The following is a 20,848-nucleotide window of genomic DNA, read 5'->3' as shown; positions in this document are numbered from 1 at the left end:
TCCATCTCCATGGAGTAGCGTCTCAAGAGCCCTATGCCGTGCTGCTCTCTTCCCTCTTCCTGCCTCTTAGAAAGAGCGATGTGGTTTATAAGCCGATTGCAGCTAGTATTACAGCAATGGAATGTGGAAGAAAATAACAACAATAGTATTTATTAACCTGGAAAGATAAGTAGACACTTTGTCAGCAGTCCTGGCTTCTAGTTGAGAGGTCAAGGCAGGCCAATAAACATTCCTTTCCTCATTTACCCCACAAGGAAAACGGCATCATCCGATTCATGCCTCCTTTATCTCAGTTTGCTCTGGGGTCCAGCTGAGATGAGATATGGGGAAGGGCTTTAAACAGTGCATTAGTTATTCTAAAAGATCCTAAGTGTTCTAGTAAGCAACGCACAGATTATAGTACTTAATCAAAAATTGTTGTTGTTGTTCCTGTCTCACATGTCACAATACTATGTGGGTCTGCAAGGAGTCTCTGCTCCATGCAGGCATTCTGGGACCCAGACTTCCCTCTTGCTGTGGATCTGGCACCTGCAGACCTGATGTTTCTAGGTCATGCTGGTCATTCCACCGCATAGAGAATGGGAGAGGAGAGGGCATGGCCTCACCCTGGGATGGTCACGTTACTCTCACTCTCATTCCGCTCAGCAAAACTAATGATAGTGTTCCACCTAAATGGAAGGGAGTTATGAAGGTAGTTTCTGTGAGCCTTAGAAGGAGAGACAGACCTAATGAGCATCTAACCAGTCTCTCAACAGTCACTGTAGGCTACTGTTCATATGTCACTGACATTCTATTTTAGAAACAGAGGAGGCCAGACTGCTTCCTCCTCACATCCATCCAACATCCAACTACACTCTGGAGTCAGACTCACCTGCTAAGGCCCCTCACATGGAGCAGATATTCAGTACACACTGGGGCTGTTTGTGAGGAATGTGGTCTCTGGAGAGACTGGACTGCAGGTATCCAACCACATCTGAGGACAAGAACCAGCAGCATGGCCCATGCCTGAGTTGCACAATTACAGTCATGTTGAAAGATGCACGGTGCAGGAATATGAGAGGGCACTTGGAGTTCTTTGCCCAGACTTTGTTGTATGGGCAGAGACCTCCAAGTGCCTTCTCATATTTCTTGCACTTGGGGAAAAAGGGTTTGGACTTTGGCCTGCAGTCATCAGAATTCCCATCATACAACAGCCATCTCTATGCCGTGCTCACCCTACTTTCTCTTTTGCACATTCCTTCACACCTTTCTTAGTTATCAACCATTCAGTGTGTCAGTGGAAATAGGCAGCTCATGCACTTTTATTCAGCAAAAAGCATGAGAAACGACTGTGTGCTATGTACTGCCAGGACTACCCATGTGAGTAAGGTCAAAGTCCAGTCCTCATTGGCCTGATAGTCTAGGGATAAAAATAATAGATAGTAGTTAGTATCTGTAGTTTGTATTGTGTAAGCAATTCTGATAAAAATGCAAAATAGGTCAGGGGAAGTTAAAGAAATTACAACCAGGGACATCAGTGCAATGTCTTGAGCAGAGTTCAGGCTCCAGTGTGAAGCTGGGAAGGCTTTCAAACAGCAAGGGTGACATGGACATCGGTCTTGGGAGCAATAGGCCAATCATTCTGACCAGAGTGGAATAAAGACAGGCCACTGGGGAACATGTTGAGAAGAACATTGAGTGCCAAGCTACAGACTTTTGAATTTATTTATTAGTGAATTGCAACCTTTTTTGGTTTTGGATTAGTGAAATCATATTGTCAGAACAATACATTTTAAAAAGTGTTCTGCTGGTAGAAGACATGGTGGATTGGAATAGAGGTGAGACTAGAGGAAAGTAAATAATATTAATAAGTAATACTTATTGAGAATTAATACACAACTGGCTAATCATATCAACTGCTCTGTGATGTATGTACTATCATTATTTAATAGAGCTCTTAAAAGTCAGAGCTTGGGCTCTAACCCAGCAAACCCATGTCCTAAAAACCAAGGAACTTGGCATAGGAATGAGGACAGCTTGAAAGTCAGGGTGGAGGTAATGAGAATGAAAGGAAAGATGGATGAGGCAGAGCATGAGAAGGAAGAATGGATCAGATTTGTTAATAGATTGAAATTAGGGGATACAGAAGGTGGAAATATTAATCCTCATTATTATCCTGAATGGTTAAATAGTATTGTTAAGGAAATTAGGAGGAAACATTTGAGTAGGAAGGAAAAGGTAATTTTAGCTTCAGATACGCTGGTTGAAGCTATGTTGACAGCTCAATGCAATAACTTATGCTGTCCCTGGAGAGAAAGCAGGTTTTAATTCTTGCTGGGAGCAGCCAGGTGAAGGTCCCAGGAGGCAGGAGAAAGGTGAGATTCAATAAAGATATGGGAAGCATCTGTGTGAAAGCGACAGTTATGAACTGCCGTCATCTGTAGGTAATGAAGGAGAGAGAGAGAGAGGCTTAAGATAGATAGAGATAAGGGTTGAGAAGAATGGGAAAAGGCTAGGGCTGCCCTGGTTGGGAGAGGACTTGAGGAACCCAAAGAAGATGAAGACTATTTTGTGGAGGAAAATTTGAAGACTTGTTGAAACCAGTTCTGTATACACAGTTGATACAAACTAAAGGGAGAGGGAGAGCAAGCCAAAGAGAGAGAAAAAAGAATGTGTGAACTCCAGGAGGGCTAGATCTGGAAACAAGAGTAAGGATTCAGTGGAGAAATGGGTGAGGCCTCATGGGAGAGCCCTGCTTGGAATGGAGACCACATGCCTTCCCCATGCTGCCTTGTTCCTCTCCTTCACCCGCTGCAGCAGTGGTCATTTCACTCCACGAGGCAATCTCAATCCACACACGTTGGCATTCAACTCATTCTTCTTCTTATTATTATTTTGAGAAAGAGTCTCTCGTCACCCAGGCTGGAGTGCAGTGATGCAATCTCAGCTCACTGCAACCTCTGCCTCCTGGATTCAAGTGATTCTTCTGCCTCAGCCTCCCAAGCAGCTGGGATTACAGGTGCCCGCCACCATGTCCAGCTAATGTTTGTATTTTTTTAGTAGAGACAGGGTTTCACCACATTGGCCAGGCTGGTCTTGAACTCCTGACCTCAGGTGACCTGCTCACCTCAGCCTCCCAAAGTGCTGGGATTACAGGCATGAGTCACCTCGCCTGGCCTATTGTTATTATCTAGACAGAGTCTCACTCTGTCACCCAGGCTGGAGTGCAGTGGTGCAATCTCGGCTCACTGCAACCTCTGCCTCCGGGGTTCAAGTGATTCTCCTGCTTCAGCCTCCCTAGTAGCTGGGAATTCAGGTGTGCACCACCACGCCCAGCAAATTTTTGTATTTTTGGCAGAAACAGGGTTTCACCATATCGACCAGGCTGGTCTCAAACTTCTGATCTCAGGTGATTCACCCATCTTGGCCTCCCAAAGTGCTGGGATTACAGGAGTGAGCCACTGCGCCCGGCCTCAACTCATTATTTTTTCCCTCTTTTCCTCTTCTCATTAAGACTCCCTAGTCACCTCAGGAAAATTACATTTGTTCTCTTTTATTTCCATTTGTGAGAGGAAAATATAAAAGTCTAATCATGACGGATCCGAATGAGAAGCACTGGAGTCATATGCCTACTGGAGGAAAACTCAAGCCCTGCATTCATATGTAAAATTAGACATGGCCCAACAAAGGTGATATTCCCTGTTCCCACAGCGCCTAAATCATCAGGTGCTCCCACTGAAGAATAACAGTTCAACCTGCCTCATTTCTTCTTATTACTCCTTTCCATTTCTAAGTGTCAGAACCCCAATAAAAACAAAGCTATTTATTTAGATCTAAATATTCAATAAATGTCTCCTTAGTGCTTTCTCTGGAAGAGCAGATGATCTGAAGCCAGGCAGACTGGATTCAAATTCCTGTTTCACCACTTATTAACTATTTAGCACTGGGCAACCTCTCTGAGTCTCAGTTTTTTCACCTGTAAAGTGGGGCTAGTAATAGAGGTTACAGGAAGGTTAATGTGAAGATTACGTTCATTAAGATATTTAAACACTTAGAATGGTTTCTGGTGCGCAGTAAGCCCTGTAAAAGTGCTAGCAATGATTATTGTTTTGCTGCGCAAGGAGGAATTTAATGTAGTTTCTACCTTCGGTGAACTCATAGAAGGGAGGCTGATTTATATAGTTCAATTGTTCTCAGATTTTGCTTAATTATTAGTGTAGCAGCACCATAATGAGTGCATTTCAGTAACATGTGTTAAATTATTTTTGTGGGCTCGTGGAGGCACCCTGACAATCATTTATGGCATATCTGGAAAAATGTATGCTGAGCTCCATACAATCAACAAATACTTTGAAATAAACTCCATTCTAATTTGGGAAACTTAATTTGTACTTAGTATTCTAAGTCTGTTCATTTGTCTGGGGAGGAGATTCATGTCAATGAAAGACCCTCTTTCTAGGTTTATGAATGGAGAATAGACTTGCTGATCATTCAGGCATTCCGGGCAATGCTTGGGAGCTCAGTAAAGGCAGGTTCATTATGTGGGCATCTCTATGAATGCCTACTCTTGGAGAAGACCTGAGTGAGACCATCTGAGGGTGTCAGAGAGGGTTTGCTCTAAGGTGCAGCTTTGGAACCAGTAAAATCTGCAGCATCTACCAGGAGTGGGGTGGGAGATGTTCCCTTCATCTGTGGGAGGAGGGGCTTCTTTGTAGGCATAAACGGGATTTGGTAGTCCAAGAGGATAATGGGAATGGCTGTGGAAGGCGTGTTCATTACCATGGATTTACAAACAGGAAATTAAGCAAACTGTCCTATTTTCAGGTGAAGAAACTTGATTTTGAGAGGTTAGGAAATTTTCTCCAAATCGGAGCTGTCTAGCCACCGTAGAGGAGATCTGTAGATGGAGGAGGAGGGAAATAGGTTTCTAGAGGCTCCTCTTTCACCATACAGTTACTTTGACTGAACAGAGGCACCCCTTGTCTTAATCCGTTTAGTGTTGCTGGAACAGAATAGCTGAGGCTGGGAAACGTAAAAGGAAAAGAAGTTTATTTAGCCCACAATTCTGGTGGCTGGAAAGTCCGATAATATGGCACTGGCATCTGTTTGGCTTCTGGTGAAGGTCATGCACTGCGTCAAGACATGGCAGAGAAGCAGAGTAGTGAGTGGGTGTGTGTGCAAAGAGACCAAACATGGGGAGGAACCACCCACTCTTTCTGGAACTAATTCAGTCCCGTGAGAGTGAGAACCTGCTTTCAGGAAAGCATTAATCTATTCAGGAGGAATCCACCCCCATGACCCAAACACCACCCACTGGGCCCCATTTTCCAACACTGCCACATTGGGAATCAAATTTTAACATGAGTGTTGGTGGGGGCAAAGCACATTCAAACCCTAGCACCTACCTTCCTAAAAGAACTCTTGAAAAAGGAACCTGTATTTTAGCTTCTTGGTGCATGTAATTTGCTGTTTGCAAACCTCTCTAGACTGTTCACACTTTCACTGGAGGTCGATTTTTCCTGACATGCTTAAGAGCTCCTGATGTTGCTAGGAAGTGCAATTTGCTGCTAACGTGTGAAACTTCTCCCTAAATGGAAAGGGGAGGAATATGAAACAATGACAACATTTCGGTTCTTTTTCCCAGGCAGGACATAAAATGTTAACTTGGAGTGAGTCTCCCCCTTGAGCAGGACCTTGGCCTGTCTCAGGCAACCTTGATATTCAAAGTGGGTTTATAGGAGCAGAATAACATAATGATACACCAAATTCAATTTTACGGATCCTAAAGATATCAGAAGCAATATGACCAGCATGATATTGACTCTTACTGAAGTAACTAATGCATGAGAGGTATCTAGAACTCTTTGACATTCCTTCTGTGCTATGAGTCAGTCCTCTATGTAAAACAAACAAACAAACACATGGCAAGTAATATCAGCATCTTTAGAAGAAAAGTGTTGTATCCACTTCGCTTCTCTCTGTGCCTAAGTAAAACTGCATAAAAGTAAAAATCTCCATTTTAAGTAGAGTTAAAATATAAATAAGCAAATATAAGAATAGCATTTACACACAAATCTCCAAAGACCATTCACCAGCCTTCCAAAAGAGTGAATGCATTAGTAAGGCAGAATAGTTGTTCACTTGGAATCATTAATAAAAGCACAGACTTAGAAGAGTTTTTCAAGGGAGGCTCAGCCAAATGCTCTGTAAAAAGGCCCCCACCTCCCAGAACCTTTCCACAAGTACCCAGAGCTTCCTATTCTTAAATAGGAACTAAACCAGCGATGACAAAACCATCCTTCACGTTAATGGTTCTTTTGGCCTTTTTGTTCCTGCAAATATGCAAATTCTTTTGAGGGCATCCGTCATAACCATTTTTGCAAAATAATTTACTTTTTAAAGCAGACTTCTGATGACCATTCCCTTCTATTGAAAAATAATATTCCCTAAAATACCCCCCATGAAACACATTAAAACCCCTTCCCCACCAAATACGCACACACACATACACACACGTGCACATAGAAACTGCAGTGGTATTTCCTTAACTAACAAAGCCCAACATTTTAGGTTCTTCAAAATCGAGCCACATCCTACATTTCCAATCTTACTTCCGATGTAGCATTTCTTGTTCCACCTGCTGACTCCCTTATTCTCTCTCTCTTTCCCTCTCTCTATTCCCCACCCTTTCTCCTCTTCCCTGTTCTCTTACTCTTTCCAGCCTTAGTGCCTGATTCCAGGAGCTCCTCTTCCTGCAATACCCTTCCTCCCACCTCTGCCTCTTGCAAGCCTCCCCAGCCCATTAGGAAGCAGCTCTGTTTTTAGTGTTGGATGCTTCCAAGCCACTCTCGGCTCCTGGTGTGCTGCGAAGGCCTCAGTATTGATCTGGAAGCTGCTTTCTGGAGCCTTGATCCCAGTCTGCCTCTGCAGTGCTTGCAAACTGTCTTCTAGGAAGTGGGAAAAAAGTTGGGGCTCTGCACTGAAAGCTCCTTCTGCTTTGTTTGAGGGTGGGTTTGAGTTTGGCATTAGAGGCATAGACACCACAGTCAAAAGCTTTATTCCCACTCTTCCATTGCTGTATTTCTCTTCATGCATGTCATTCCAAACTCTTACTCCTCTATCTTGACTGATAAGAGCCCTTCTTCACAAATAGAAACCTAAATGGGTTTTACTGTATGCATTATTAATTTTTCTTACATGTCTCCTACTCTCAGTCTCAGACACTACATCCCCGAGCATCTGCAAATGCCAGTAATGAGTTTCTCATACTAAGTAGATAGATTCTTAGGTCTTTTGAATAAATATGGGTGAGGAACAAACTATCAGAATGAGTCTGTGAAGGGTAATATGGTATTTCTTGGTCAATATTGCTTTTTTGTCCCACAGTGGAGTTCTGCAGCTGTTATATATGGCAATTTTCCAATTTGGGTAATTACATTCTGCTTACCTCTTGTTTCTCTTGTGGTTCTAAGATAACTTATCCTTCATGTCCTTTCCTAAATAAAACAGAAGCCTACTTTTGGTTCCGCTATTTGCAGAGGCAACTGAGGTAGAGAGAAGTAGCAGAGTGGAAAAAGGGCGCTACTTTGGGGGTCCTGCACATAGGCCCTCCAGGGCATTCTAGTGGGAACGCTAACTCCATAGAGCCTCAGTCTTCGCATCTGTGTTTTGGGAGTCTTCTATCCTACTCTGAATTGTTATGGAGATTACACAGAATATTACAATGAAAGGACTTTTAAAAGTACTCTAAATATCTATGGGAGATTGTTGGTCGCCCACATAGAAAATTCAGCTGGGTAGGGACAGGTTTAGCAGAGCATTTCCTAACAGAGGAAACCCTCCTTCTGTCTCAAAAACAAAACCCAGTCTGTCCCAACTGATAAAAAAATAAAAATAAAAAAACCCTATGGAGGGTAAAGAAGAGGACTCACCATGCCTACCTCTCGCACAGAGAAAGAGACAAAGCTATTGAAGGAAAAACAGGACAGAAACAGGAGTCAAAGGATGTGATTCTGGTAGAACCTCAATGGTTAACTAGCTAATCATGTGTTAATCATGAGGCTAGTGTGTCCATCTTAAATTCCTCAGTAACAGGCAGGGATCACTAACACTTCAGCTGTTATTTATTGTTGTGAATATTGTTGTGAAGATCACAAGAGATAATATAAACATGTGAATACCATCAAATGAAAGGCCCGTGTGTTGTTAATTAACCAAACTGGAGTGCCAGCCAAAGCAGGATATGCTAAACGGGGAGAAAAATGCCTTTCAGAGCAGTTTTTCCAGAAATTTCCTTTTAGTGATTGTACAATTCAGTGCTCTTGATTCTAAAATGAACATGAGGCTGTTTTCAAGAAAGAAAGGGAATCAGTCAGTGTGTGTAAAATGTGCAATAGAACAATATCCAATAAATGAAGAGGAGGAGAGTCTGGGAATGGGAAAAAATACTCCAGAAAATACAAGTAAAAGAAAGTGACTGTAATTATGCACAATAGCTCTGAGCCAAGGAACCTTATTGGTGTTCCCTGCTGCCTTCCAGCTGGGGTGCGGGGAGCTCTCTGTGCCCTCCTGGCACCGAATGACTTTGGGTACAGGGAGAACAGCGCCACCTGGTGCTCGTAGCAGATAGTGGCTCATCTCACTTGATCTGGGCTGGGCTCCTTTGCAGGGTTCACTCAGGAGTTCCCTTGGAGCAAGGAAGGCAGCAGACAAGATCTGGAGCAAGTCGGAGGATATTTCAGAAGAGCCCCTGGCTGAGGAGACGGAGCAGGAAGAGAGGGCTGAGAGTGAGCACCCAAGGAGTGACTACCCAGTTCCCCTTTCTATCCTGCCTCCATTGCCCTGGAAACAACAGCACAGGAGGGATATGCAGCTCACCCACCCACCTGAGACTCTGAGGAAGGCCTCTAGAAAGAAATGGAAGGGCTGCCTCAGGACAGAGGTGCCTCAGTCCCTGGGACTTCCAGTGTTTGGGATGAAAGACCTTGCACCGCTGAAGAACTCCCTCCTATTATTTTATGTGGATTTCATTTTGTAGATGCTTAAACCACTCTGAGCACCTTTCCCTAGTTAAGTCTGCAAGTGGGGAAGTGAAGCAGGTTTTGCGGTGCTGGTCATGTGAGCAGGAGGGGCCACGGGATGAAAGGCCTGGGAGTTCCTTATTAATAGTTAAGTGGACAAGGCTGATGATGGGATATCTTTTTATTGGCCCCACAGATAAGTTATAATACACAAGCTTGCAGGCAGCTCCTGTGATTTGCATTGATACAATTCAGGCTGAGGTTTTCATTATATGGCAGGGATGATACAGGAGCCTGTATTATCAAAGGCAGCTGAAAGGAGTTCAGGAGCGATTTCATATTCTGTGTATGCGTATTCATTAATGGTTAGTAAGGTGCTTTGTCCCGTGTGATATTGGATGTTTCATGGTGAATCATTAACAACTGGAACAGCTTTATACATATGTCTTATTGATGTGTAAAGTCATTGCAACCTAGGCTTTTCTCCCCCCGAATGAATGAGTTCTGCTTTACTTGGGCGTCTGCAAAAAGCCTAGTGACATTTTCAGTGAGCACAAGCATCTTGTGGATGGGAAAGGGGCTGGCAAGGCAAGCCCCAGGAAGCTGGCAGTCTGGTGTAAGAAACACAGGGATGGTTGGTTTTTAAGGAAATAGCGGGGCAGCTGGGGATGTTGTTAATCAAAGGGAGGGTGGGTTCTGTAGCTGCTGCTCAAGGGAAAGAGAGGGGAGCTACTATACTTCACGGGGTACGGCATAAGGGACACATTGTCCGAAGGTGATCAGGGGTTCTTCTGGAAAGGGGCATTGGGAGAACGAACGGGCTGCCCATGTTGCCCAGGGGGCAAGGAGAGTAAATGATGAGCAGCCCGAAGGTGAGGGAAGGGCTGCATGAGGTAGACAAGAGAAGATGCCAGAGTATGTAAGAAACAAAAATGTTTAGCAGCTGACAGTAAGAAAATTTGGAAGCTAAAAACAAAGGAGCCAAGGCAGCTTTTCCTGGCTGGAGATGGGAAGAATAAATGGGATCAGAGTTAGAAACCAATTATCTCTGATTGCACAATCAGGACACTGCTTCCGAACCAGACTCCAGCCGCCCTGCCACCCAGGGGCCTGAGGCCACCTAAGGATGATGTCACATCTCAGGAACTGTTGCCTCCGATTCCACTTAAGCCCTGATTATCATTAGGCAACGTTTGGAGCCATGCCTTCTGAGTTCTAACAAAGCAGAGAATTTTCAGGCTGTGTGGGACCTACTTTGCAGGCAGAATTTTAATTTCTGAGTTGTTAGACACCAGACAACCTGAAATAAACTTTCTGATTTCTCTAACATTAGTTCTAAGCCCTCACAGAGCTTCCAGAAAAGTTCAGGACTTCATGCTAGCCCTAACGCCTCTGGCCAGTCTACCAACCACCCATCTCCATATCTTTGGCCCTTAGTATCTTTGCGGACTTCATCCCCAGTTTTTTTTTTACTTCCCTTTGTAATCCCAGGAAAATACTGATCTGCTTTCTATCACAGTGGATGAGTTGTATTTTCTATTTTTTTTTTATGTAAATAGAATCATGGAGAGTGTACTCTTGTTTTGGCTGGCTCCTTTTCAGTCAACATAAGTATTTTGAGATTCAGCCAAATGTGTGTACCAATATGTCATCTCTTTTCATTGCTGATTAGTATTCCATTGTATCAGTACACCACAGTTTTGTTGGCCGTTCATCTGTTGGTCAACATTTGGGATGCTACCAGTTTGCAGCTGTCATAAAGCTGATATGAATGTTAGCGTACACCTGCATTTATCTTGGGTGCATGGCTAAAAGAGGAATGGCTGGCTCATATAACAGGTGTGTTTCACTCTTCAAGAAACTGTCAAACTATTTTCCAAAGTAGATGTATCATTTTACATTCTGACCAGCAGTGTATGAGAGGACCAATTCCTCCATATCCTCACCGACACCAGGTATAATCAGTCTTTTTAATTTTAACTGTTTGAATAGTGTTGTAGTGGCTTGTCATTACAGTCTTAATTTGCATTTCCCTAATAACTCACGATGTCAGGCATCTGTTCACGGGCTTATTATCCAGTGGTGTATCCTCTTTGGTGAAGTGTTTTTCAAATCATCTGCCAATGTTTTAATTGGGCTGGTATTTCTTACCATTAAATTATGAGAGTTTCTGTATATTCTATCTACAAGTTCTTTATTAGCTGTATGATTTGAAAACTTTCTCTCGGTGGTATTTGTCTTTTGGTTTTCTAAACAATGTCTTTCAAAAAAGTTTTTAATTTTGATGAAGTCCAAATGTCGCTTTGTTATTTTATGAATGTTTCTAAAAGTTTTACAGCATTATATTTTACATTTAGTTCCGTAATCCATTTTAAGTTAATTTTTGTATGTGGTATAAAATATGGATTGAAGTCCATTATTTTGCATATGGATATGCAATTTTTCCAGCACCATTTGTTTAAAGGACTATTTTTTCTCCACTGAATTGCTTTAACACATTTGTCAAAAACCAGTTGTCCATGTAAAGACAAAAAGAACATACAATTAGACATCTGGGCTCTGTGAGGTTCAAAGATGTTAAGACAGCACTTGAAATTTTAGGTCTTAAAATATATGCAAACATTCGTGGGCAGGTTTTTATGTGGACATAAGTATTTAACTCATTTAGGTAAATACCTAAGGGTGTTATTGCTATATCATAGAGTAAGCCTATGTTTAACTTTGTAAGAAACTGCAAACTGTCTTCAAAATTGTCTGTATCATTTTACATTTCCACCAGCAATGATTGAGAGTTCCTGTTGCTTCACATCCTTGCCAACATTTGGGGTTGTCAGTATTTTTAATTGTAGTACATTTTAATGGTCTGTAGTGGGAGATCATAGTTGTTTTACCTTGTCATTCTCTGATGACATATGATGTTGAACTTTTAAAAATAATTTTCTCCTATGTTATACTCTAGAAGTTGTGCTGTTTTGCTTTTTACATTTAAATTTATGGTCCACTTTGATTTAATTTTGGGGAAAGATGTAAGGTCTGTGTCTTACATCATTTTGGTTGCTGTCAAAACATACCACAGTCTGGTTAGATTATAAACAACAGACATTTATTTCCTACGGTTCTGGAGTATGGGAAGTCCAAGATCAAAACACACATTTAGTGTCTGCTGAAGGCCTGCTTCCTGGTTCACAGACAGCCATCTTTTGCTCTGTCCTCACATGGTGGGAGGTACAAAAACCCTCTCTAGGGTCCCTTGTGTAAGGACACTAATCCCATTCATGAGGCCTTTGCTCTCATGACCTATTCCCCACCCCAAATTCCCACCTCCAAATATCATCACACTGGGGATTAGGTTTCAACATAGATATTTTGGCAGAGGCAGTGAAGGAGTGGCATAAATATTCAGCCTATAGTGGTCTCTGTCTAGATTCTTTTTTTTTTTTCTTGGCATGTGAATGTTCAATTATTCCAGCACTATTTGTTGAAAAGACTATCTGTTATTAATTAAATTTCCTTTGCTCCTTTGTCAAAATTTAGTTGACTATGTTTGTGTGGATCTATTTCCAAGTCCCCTGTGCTGTTACATCGATCTGTTTGTCTCTTCCTTCACTAATAACACGCTGTCTGGATCACTGTAGCTTTGTATGTCTTGAAGTTGGATAGTACCAGTTCTCTTACTTTGTTCTTCTTTAATATTGTATGGGTTATTTGGGGGTCTTTGTGTTTCCATTAAAGAACTTACAGTCTTAAGTCATCGTAGTAACGTTTTAATAATATTGTCTTTCTATCCATGAACACGAAGTATCAATTTGTTTAGGTCTTCTTTGATTTATTTTATCAGAATTTGTAGTTTTTCTCAAATAGATCTTGTACATATTATGTTAGATTTATATCAAAGTATTTCAATTTTTTGGTGCTAATGTAAATAAAAAAATGTTTGGCCAATATTTCTAAAAACATTTTTTATGTTCCTTTCTCCTTTCCTATAGCAACTCCATTTACATGTATATTTCACCTCTTGAAGTTATCTCACAGATCATTAGTGTTCTACACATTTTCTTTTATATTTTCTTCTATGCTTCATTTTCAGTAGTTTTTATTGTTGTATGTTTAAGTTCAGTATTTTCTTCTTCATTGTTCAATCTGTCATTATTCTTATCTAGTATTTTCTTTATCTCACACATTGTAGCTTTTTATCTCTGGAAGTATGGCTTAGATGATTGTTGTTTGCTCATTTTTCACGTCTCTGCTTAACTATTTGAACATATGGAATACAGTTATAATAATTGTTTTAGTATCCTTGGTTACTAATTCTAATATCTGTGTCAATTTTTTTTTCAGTTGACTGATTTTTCCAATATGAATCATATTTTACTGCTTCTTTATTTTTATCTATGTATTTATTTTATTTTAGAGACAAGTTCTTGCTTTGTCATTCTGACTGGAGTGCAGTAGTGTGATCATGGCTCACAACAGCCTCAAACTCCTGTGTTCAAGTTACCTTCCTGCTTCAGCCTCCCAAGTAGCTGAGGCTACAGGCATGTGCCATGACACACACAGCTTATTATTATTATTATTTTTGTAGAGATGGGCTCTTGCTAGGTTGCCCACGCTGGTCTCACACTCCTGGCCTCAAGCAGTCCTCCCACCTCAGCCTCTCAAAAGGCTGGAATTGCAGTCGTGAGCCACCACACCCAGTCCTTGCTTCTTTACATGCCTGATACTTTTTAAATTAAATGCCAGACATGGGGAATTGTATCTTGTTATGCACAAGATATTTCTATTTTTCTATAAGTATTATTGACCTTTGTCCTGGGATACATTTGAATTACATGAAAATAATTTCATCCATTTGGGTTTTGTTTCTGAAATGTACTAGGCAGAACTTAGGACTAATCCCTCCTTACTGAAAATATTTCAGTGCACTCTACCCAATATCTGGTGCGCTACATGGCTTTACTGTGTGGTGGCTGGGAGCAGGCACTCTTCCTGGCCCTGTGTGTGCTGCTACTACTAATCCTCTCCCCTGCCTTGGGTAGTTTCCTTACATGCATGGTCTGATCTGTACTCAACTGAGTACTTGGGAGGAGTTCTTTGTAGATCTCTGCAGCTCTCTCTTTGTGTAGCTAACTCTCTCCTCTCTAGTACTCCATTCTGGAAACTCCAACTGCTTTGATCTCCCCCAGACTCTCAACTTCATCTCTTCAACTCAGAGAGTCTTTCAGTTCCCACCTGTTTCCCCTTCCCCTATGTAAACTCTTAAGGCAATGAGTTGTCACAACTGTGGGTTTACTTTGTTTTCCAGCTCTCGCGGACCTCTGTCTCTCATCAACTGATGTTCAGGGCCTTGCAGATTATTGCGATAGGTTTTCTGTCTGGTTTTTTATTGTTTCAGGTATGAGGTCAAAACTGGTCCCTGTTACTGCACTGTGGCCAGAAGCAGAAGCCCCAGCTACAGAGAGGGCTTCCTGGGGTCCTTATGAGACAGACAGGCTGAGCCGCTTCTTCTCCACTCTCTTGGCCACAGTAACAGCTCTCCCTCTCATGGTGTCAATGAAAAACTGGTTTTAAAGATCCAGTTTCCTCGGGCACCACACTGACAGCCCTGGGAATCTGTATCTTTTCCACCCTGGAGTTCACAGTCCGTAGACAAAGAGCTCCCACCCATGAGAAGGCTGCTTATGCCAAGCTGTGGCTGAGGCTCCTTCGGCGATTTGCTCTTCTTCTGAGATACCTCCAGGGGTCCTCTCCACTGGCAGGAACTACACCGTTTGAAAGTCTGAGCCATGCCCTGCACATGAGGGAGAAGTTCATTTTGTGGAGTAGAAAACTTGGCTCAGGGCGTGATACGGAAAAGTGGATTCCAAAAGGAATAAAAGGAAACCCTTTCTGGAGATTATTCCCCTTCCATTTTTTTTATCCCTCCTACTTTTTACATTTGAAATGGAAGGGGAGGCTGAGAAAACTATTTGCCAGCTCCTTCAGACTGACTCTGCAAGGCAGGCATTAGGACAACTGTCAGAAGAGCAATGAACCTGGATCCCACCTCCATAGGGGTATCCGAGGAATCCCTTGGGCACGAGGGGATGGGGCTGCCAATGCATTTGGCTCTCTTCATTAGTTCCTTTATTCCATCAGTTGTCAGTATGCCTCCACTCTCAGCAGTCACTGTGAGGTGCTGGAGATCAATGGGTGAGGAAACCTGTGGTAAAGAATATCAAGACTAAGGACAGCAAGCAGGGGAGCTGAAGATCGCATAAGGGATTCTTGGAAAAAACTCAAGGGAAACCAGTCATGCTGTGCTGATGTGGACTGATGGGTGTCTGCACCACAGGACCAGCATGTCTTAAAAACCACATTGTCTTCCATGTGTGGAACAAAGTGCATAATCCCTCCATCTTCTGCTGGCCAACCAGACCCATCACTCAGAGCCCTGTTTGGAAGCCTGTCTTATCATTTGTCTCTTATGTCCATATGAGGTGCCCCTCCTTGATGCTTGCATAGTCCCTTATATTCCCCTTTTAGAAAAATACATTTTAGTATTTTTCTTTTTTTCTTCTGAAATAGATGATAAATTGTGATGATAGCAATTTGTTTTGTTCACATTTGTATCCCTATTAGCACAAACCTGTGCACATTGTAGATAATTAGTAAATATTTATTAGATAAATGACTTTTTTTTGAGACAGAGCCTCTGTCTCACCCAGGGTGGAATGCAGTGGTGCAATCTCAGCCCACTGCATCCTCCACCTCCCGGGCTCAAGTGATCCTCCCACCTCAGCCTCCCGAGTAGCTGGGACTATAGACATGCACCACTACGCCCGGCTAATTTTGTATTTTTTGTAGAAACAGGGTTTTACAATGTTGCCAGGCTGGGCTCAAGCGATCCTCCTGCTTCGGCCTCCCAAAGTGCTGGGAGATTACCGGCATGAGCTACCATGCCCAGTCAAGATAAATGAGTTTTGACTCATTTTCTCCTTCAAATGATCCTATGAGATAGTCAGAGGACCTATAATTATCATCATTTGGCAGATATACAAAGGAGATCCAAAATGGTTGGGTCTTGAAACTTTAGAATGATAGCATTTTAAATTACCACGGATCTGGAAGAATATCCACTACAGGACATGGCAACCCCATTTAAGCCTAGAAGTACAAGATGATGGATCAAAAGGGGGAAAGGGGCAGATCTAAGGACAGCTTCTTGTTACCCTTCCTAGGTTTACAGATACTCTCATTATATTTTGAAAGTTTGGAGATGGGAGAAAAGAGCTAGTGTCAATAGAGTTAGCCATGCAGTGAAAATGTGGATGCCATCTAAAGTACCATCCCACCACTTCTCTACCAGAATGCTGAATTAGAAAGAACCATATCTCTCCCTACCTACCCCTCTTCCAGGCACTCTCTTTTTCAGTGATGACGTGCACCTTCTTCACTGCTACCCCTTTGTCAACCTCCTGCATGTGAATGTGGGTCCCTGTGGCTTCGAATCCCAGGAGGCAGCTGGAATTCCAGGCCCAGTTTCTTTGAGTAGCTGGGTAGCCTTGGACAAGTTACTCAATCACTTCATTGTTCTCCTAAAAAGAATTATAAAAATATGGACTTGAAAGATACACATCAATAGTGGCTGCTTATATAGGATTGGGCAGAAGGAGTCAAAAGAGACTTAAACTCCATCTGCAAGATTTTTATCCGTTCTTTAATAACGTCTAAAGTAACAGTGACAGAATGTAATACATTACATTTAGATGGTGGGTATATATGCATTCGTCCATTGTCCCCTGCGTTTTTCTGTGTGCTGTTTGTGATGATTAATTTTATGTGTCAATTCAACGAAGCTAAAAGATGCCAGATAGCTGGTGACACATTATTTCTGGGTGTGTCTGGGAAGGTGTTTCTGGAAGAGATGAGCACTGAAACTGACAGGCTGAATTCAGATCACCCTCACAGTGTGCGTGGGCATCATGCAGTCCATCGAGGGCCTGAGCGGAACACAAAGACAGAGGAAGGGAAAATGTGTTTCTGTCTGAGCTGAGACATCGCCTTCTCCAGACCTGGAACCTTAATGCTCCTGATTCTTGGGCCTTCAGACTCAGATTGATTTATACCACTGGCTTTCCTTCTTTCCTGGTTCTCCAGCAGAACGTGGCACTTTTCATCCTCCATGTGAGCCGATTTCTATAACTTCTCTGTCTCATTTGTATGTGTGTGTGTGTGTGTGTGTGTGTGTGTGTGTGTGTGTGTAGTACGTATATATACATGTATATATAGAGTATATATACTGCATATATACACATGTACATAGTATATATAGTGTATATATGTGTATGTGTATATATACACTATACTATATATAATATATATGCTATATATACAATATATACATGTATATATACGTGTCTTTATATATTATATATATTTTGTATATATAATATATATTTTTATATGTATTATACATATATATAATATATATTTTGTATATATTTTATATATATATATCTCCTTGATTTTGTTTCTCTGGAGAACACTAATACACAGTTCACATACAACCATTAGGGGAGGGATTATAGAATGATGATATAAACATCTTAAAGGCTTTGGTGAAAAGCAGAGATTCTGTATGTAAAACATGAATACGTAGCTGATGCAGTAGGTGCTAGAATGTTTGCAGTATTTGGTGGGGTAGAGAGGAAGAGAAAAAGAGATAGAGGCTGAATTACAAAGAGTTCTGGTAGGTGAAGCTCAAACGTAGACACAGGGAATGGCTTTGATTAATTAACCACAACTGAATCCAGGGAAGGGATGTTTTCACTTAGGGAAAATAGATACAAGTCTATATAAAAGTGACCTCCTCAACTTCCTGGGGTAGCTTAGGTACCCTCTCTGTACATCCAAAGCATTGAGAAAGGAGCTGCCTCCCAGTGTTGCTTCTTGGAACCAGGATTGTAGCCAATCAGTGTATCCCCAGTGATTGCAATCACCATTCCAAACAGCTGCCTGGACAGTGTGGAGCTTAGGCCGCTGGGGCTCTTTGTCCTTATTTGTATGAATTCCCAACCCGTATGGGGTTTAACCAGAGACAACTGCCCAGTACGTCCAGGTACGCACAGGAAAGAAGTGACTCCTCACTGGGTGTCCGCTGGGAGGACCTCGCTTCCTTAGGTCTCTCCGTTCTCTTGCAGGTAGAAAGAAATTGAATGGAAAGATTATTCAGGTTCCTACGCTGGTTTTGAACAAACTGCTGGCAAAGTTATTGTACAAGGAGACAATGAGGAAAATGATGGGAGGGCAGAGGTGAGGAAAATATTTGGAGGATCCAAATCAGAAGGGTTCTGCAGGGGTGCATGAGGCTTTCAGGGTTGCAGAACGTGATGAAGGCTGAGGAACAAGGGACCTGAAGATAACGGCTCAGTCTCAATGCCCCCATACTGCCTGCTGGGCTCTGCAGAGGGGCTCTGTGATTGGAATGGACACCTTTGCCCTCTGGGGATGCTCAGCAAATGTCAGGCTTTAATGAGATTTCCCACACTGTTGAGGGACTCTTGTGAAGTGTGTGCCACTCATAGCAAGCCACCAGTTGAGGTTGCATTGACTTATCTCTCTGGGAAGGGGCCACTGAATCTGTGATGGAGCAGATAAGCCATAAAGACGGGTGCCCTGGGCAGAGGAGATGTCCTGATACCAGGCTGCTGTGGTTGGCTGCATCCTAATGAATTTGCTGAGAGCTTTGCAAAGAGCCCCCAAAATGGGGGAGCCCGAGGGCTGAGAGACAACTGTAAATGTCAGACTGCTTAACCTTCACCTTCAGGGAAAGCTGGACTTAAGAGAATCAGAGAATAAATTCACTTTCTTAAAATGCCTTTTTCAAAAAGATTTCCTGAGGGCATGGCTTAAGTATGGGAGAAATAGACTAATCCCCCCTCTCATTTGCACTCTTCGCTTACATTTCCTTCTCTCCATTGGGTACCCACCTGCAGAGCATAGATAACGCCATTTTTTGCGCCCTGAAGGTGTGGTTGTCATTGCTGGCATTCACGTTGAAGGACAGTGACCACATTGACAAACTTTGACCCAACCCATGCTGCCAGCTTCTCGGAGGTGGCTCTGCTTTTGTCTGGCACAGAGACCGCTCGGCATATCCCACTTCCTCCTTTTGGTTTTATTTTCTGAAACCTCAGATGGCATGGAATGGTCGACACCAATGATACCAGCACTTAGGATAATTATAATAATGAATTAATTAAAACTCCATAATCCCTTAAAGCACCAGGGTGCTGAATCCAAATGAAAAATCACAGAGAGAGACCCAGGAAGGATGCCACTCAGGAGGAGGTGACCTTTTGGCATATGGTTATTCAGGGGTTGGGTGCATGGGTCTTTAAAGAACTCTCCAAGAACCCATCCATCTGGACCCCTGTGTTGCTCCTCCAAGCATGCCGGGCTGACCAGATGGCCCTGGATAAAGCAGCTTCAGGGGAGGGAGGTGGGGAACCTGTCCAGAATAGCTTGTCACCCTTGGAGGCTGCCCTTGGCTCAGGCACATCCCTTGTTTAAATCTTAAAAGCAAAGATTTTTTAAACTGTGTGTATGGCTTGTCATTTCCACCAGGGCAAACAATAAAAAGACTACCCAGCAAATACGCATCTAAATAAAACACAGACTTTGATAAACAACAATATGGTCTCTAGCATGAGAATTTCTTCACCCAGGGTCTCTGTTTAATATTCATGATCTTTTCAAAATCTTTTAAAGTCTGAGAAATACAAGGGTAGCACAAGGGCGAGAATCATCTGTCACCCAAATGAGAAGGCTGATCCCAAACCATATAATCAATAAAGCGTCTGGAATTGAGGGAATTTCTTACTGAATGATGTCATAGGAGAAAGTTCTTCAAATCCATGTCCTTGGGGTTGTCACAGTGTATGCACTGGTCTGAGAGGGAATTGATTCTGCAGATTGAAATATTCTTTTCCAAGTCACTTCGTAGGAAGAAGTCATGGAAAAACATTATTTCTGCTTTCAGAAGGCTCTGAGAGAATTTTAGAATATCTATCTTTGCAGTATTTTAGAAGCACATTGCTAGTGATTTCCAAATGAAAAGGGAATGTGAATACCTTATAATGATGAAAGCAGCTGGAGAATAGAATTACTTGCTGGCTGTAGGGCCAAATGCCATAGCAGTGTCAGCGAGCTTTTGCTAATCCCTTATTGAGAGAGATGGTAGATTTCAGTTTACCTGGGGCAGCAGGTATGTTGAATTTTCTAGTTGAGGTGGATTTGGGAGATGCATGTCAGCATCATCTGGAAATTAACAGGTGGCTAGCTAGGTAAATCAATGTTGAGTTGTGCTGGAAAGAAGAGGAAAGGTATAGGGAGGGGAAATATATTTTGACAAAAATGTGCCCAGGTGGCTCTCACACACCCTCCATGCTCCACACCTCCACTCCTCAGGAAGAACCACTGTCAGACTCTGCGCATGTGCTGGAATGTGAGAAAACTAAGCACCCAGGAGGATGTGAGAAACTGTCAACCAGAAATCAGAGGCCTCCTGCCCAAAAGTGCCTGAGGACTCCCATGATCACATTGTGGAACTAGAGATCTGACTCAGCAATTCTAGGTCTGTTACTAGCCAGCAGGATGGCAGTGCAAAACCCATTTTTCTTGGAGAAGACTTTACCCTACCACTCTTATTATGGATTAAAAAAAGGAAGTTCCAAGAGGATTAGCCGCTGCTCCTCCAAGACTCTCCCAAGCTTGGGCAACCATCAGCAGCTGAGCTGGAACTCGAATTCAAGAATCCCAAGCTCCGTCCATGTCTATATGATTACCACCATGCGTGCTCTTTTCAGAAA

At 42.5% G+C, this 20,848-nt stretch overlaps 1 protein-coding gene across 8 annotated transcripts in view; it reads left to right on the top strand.

The window, feature by feature from the left end:
* The window catches only part of LOC105476165 (opioid binding protein/cell adhesion molecule like), a 1,438,816-nt gene that overhangs the window by 691,354 nt on the left and 726,614 nt on the right, over positions 1 to 20,848 (top strand). The window contains exon 1 of one of the 8 annotated variants that reach the window (XM_071076071.1): positions 15,620 to 17,162. The exons of the other annotated variants lie outside the window; for them this stretch is intronic. The gene's annotated coding sequence lies outside the window, so the exon portion shown is untranslated. Of the gene's footprint in view, positions 1 to 15,619; positions 17,163 to 20,848 lie in introns of those variants that run through there. 8 annotated transcript variants of the gene reach the window in all.

Source organism: Macaca nemestrina, chromosome 12 (genome assembly GCF_043159975.1).
Source record: "Macaca nemestrina isolate mMacNem1 chromosome 12, mMacNem.hap1, whole genome shotgun sequence".
Lineage (NCBI taxonomy): Eukaryota > Metazoa > Chordata > Mammalia > Primates > Cercopithecidae > Macaca > Macaca nemestrina.
This window is presented reverse-complemented; position numbering and strand designations above follow the sequence as displayed.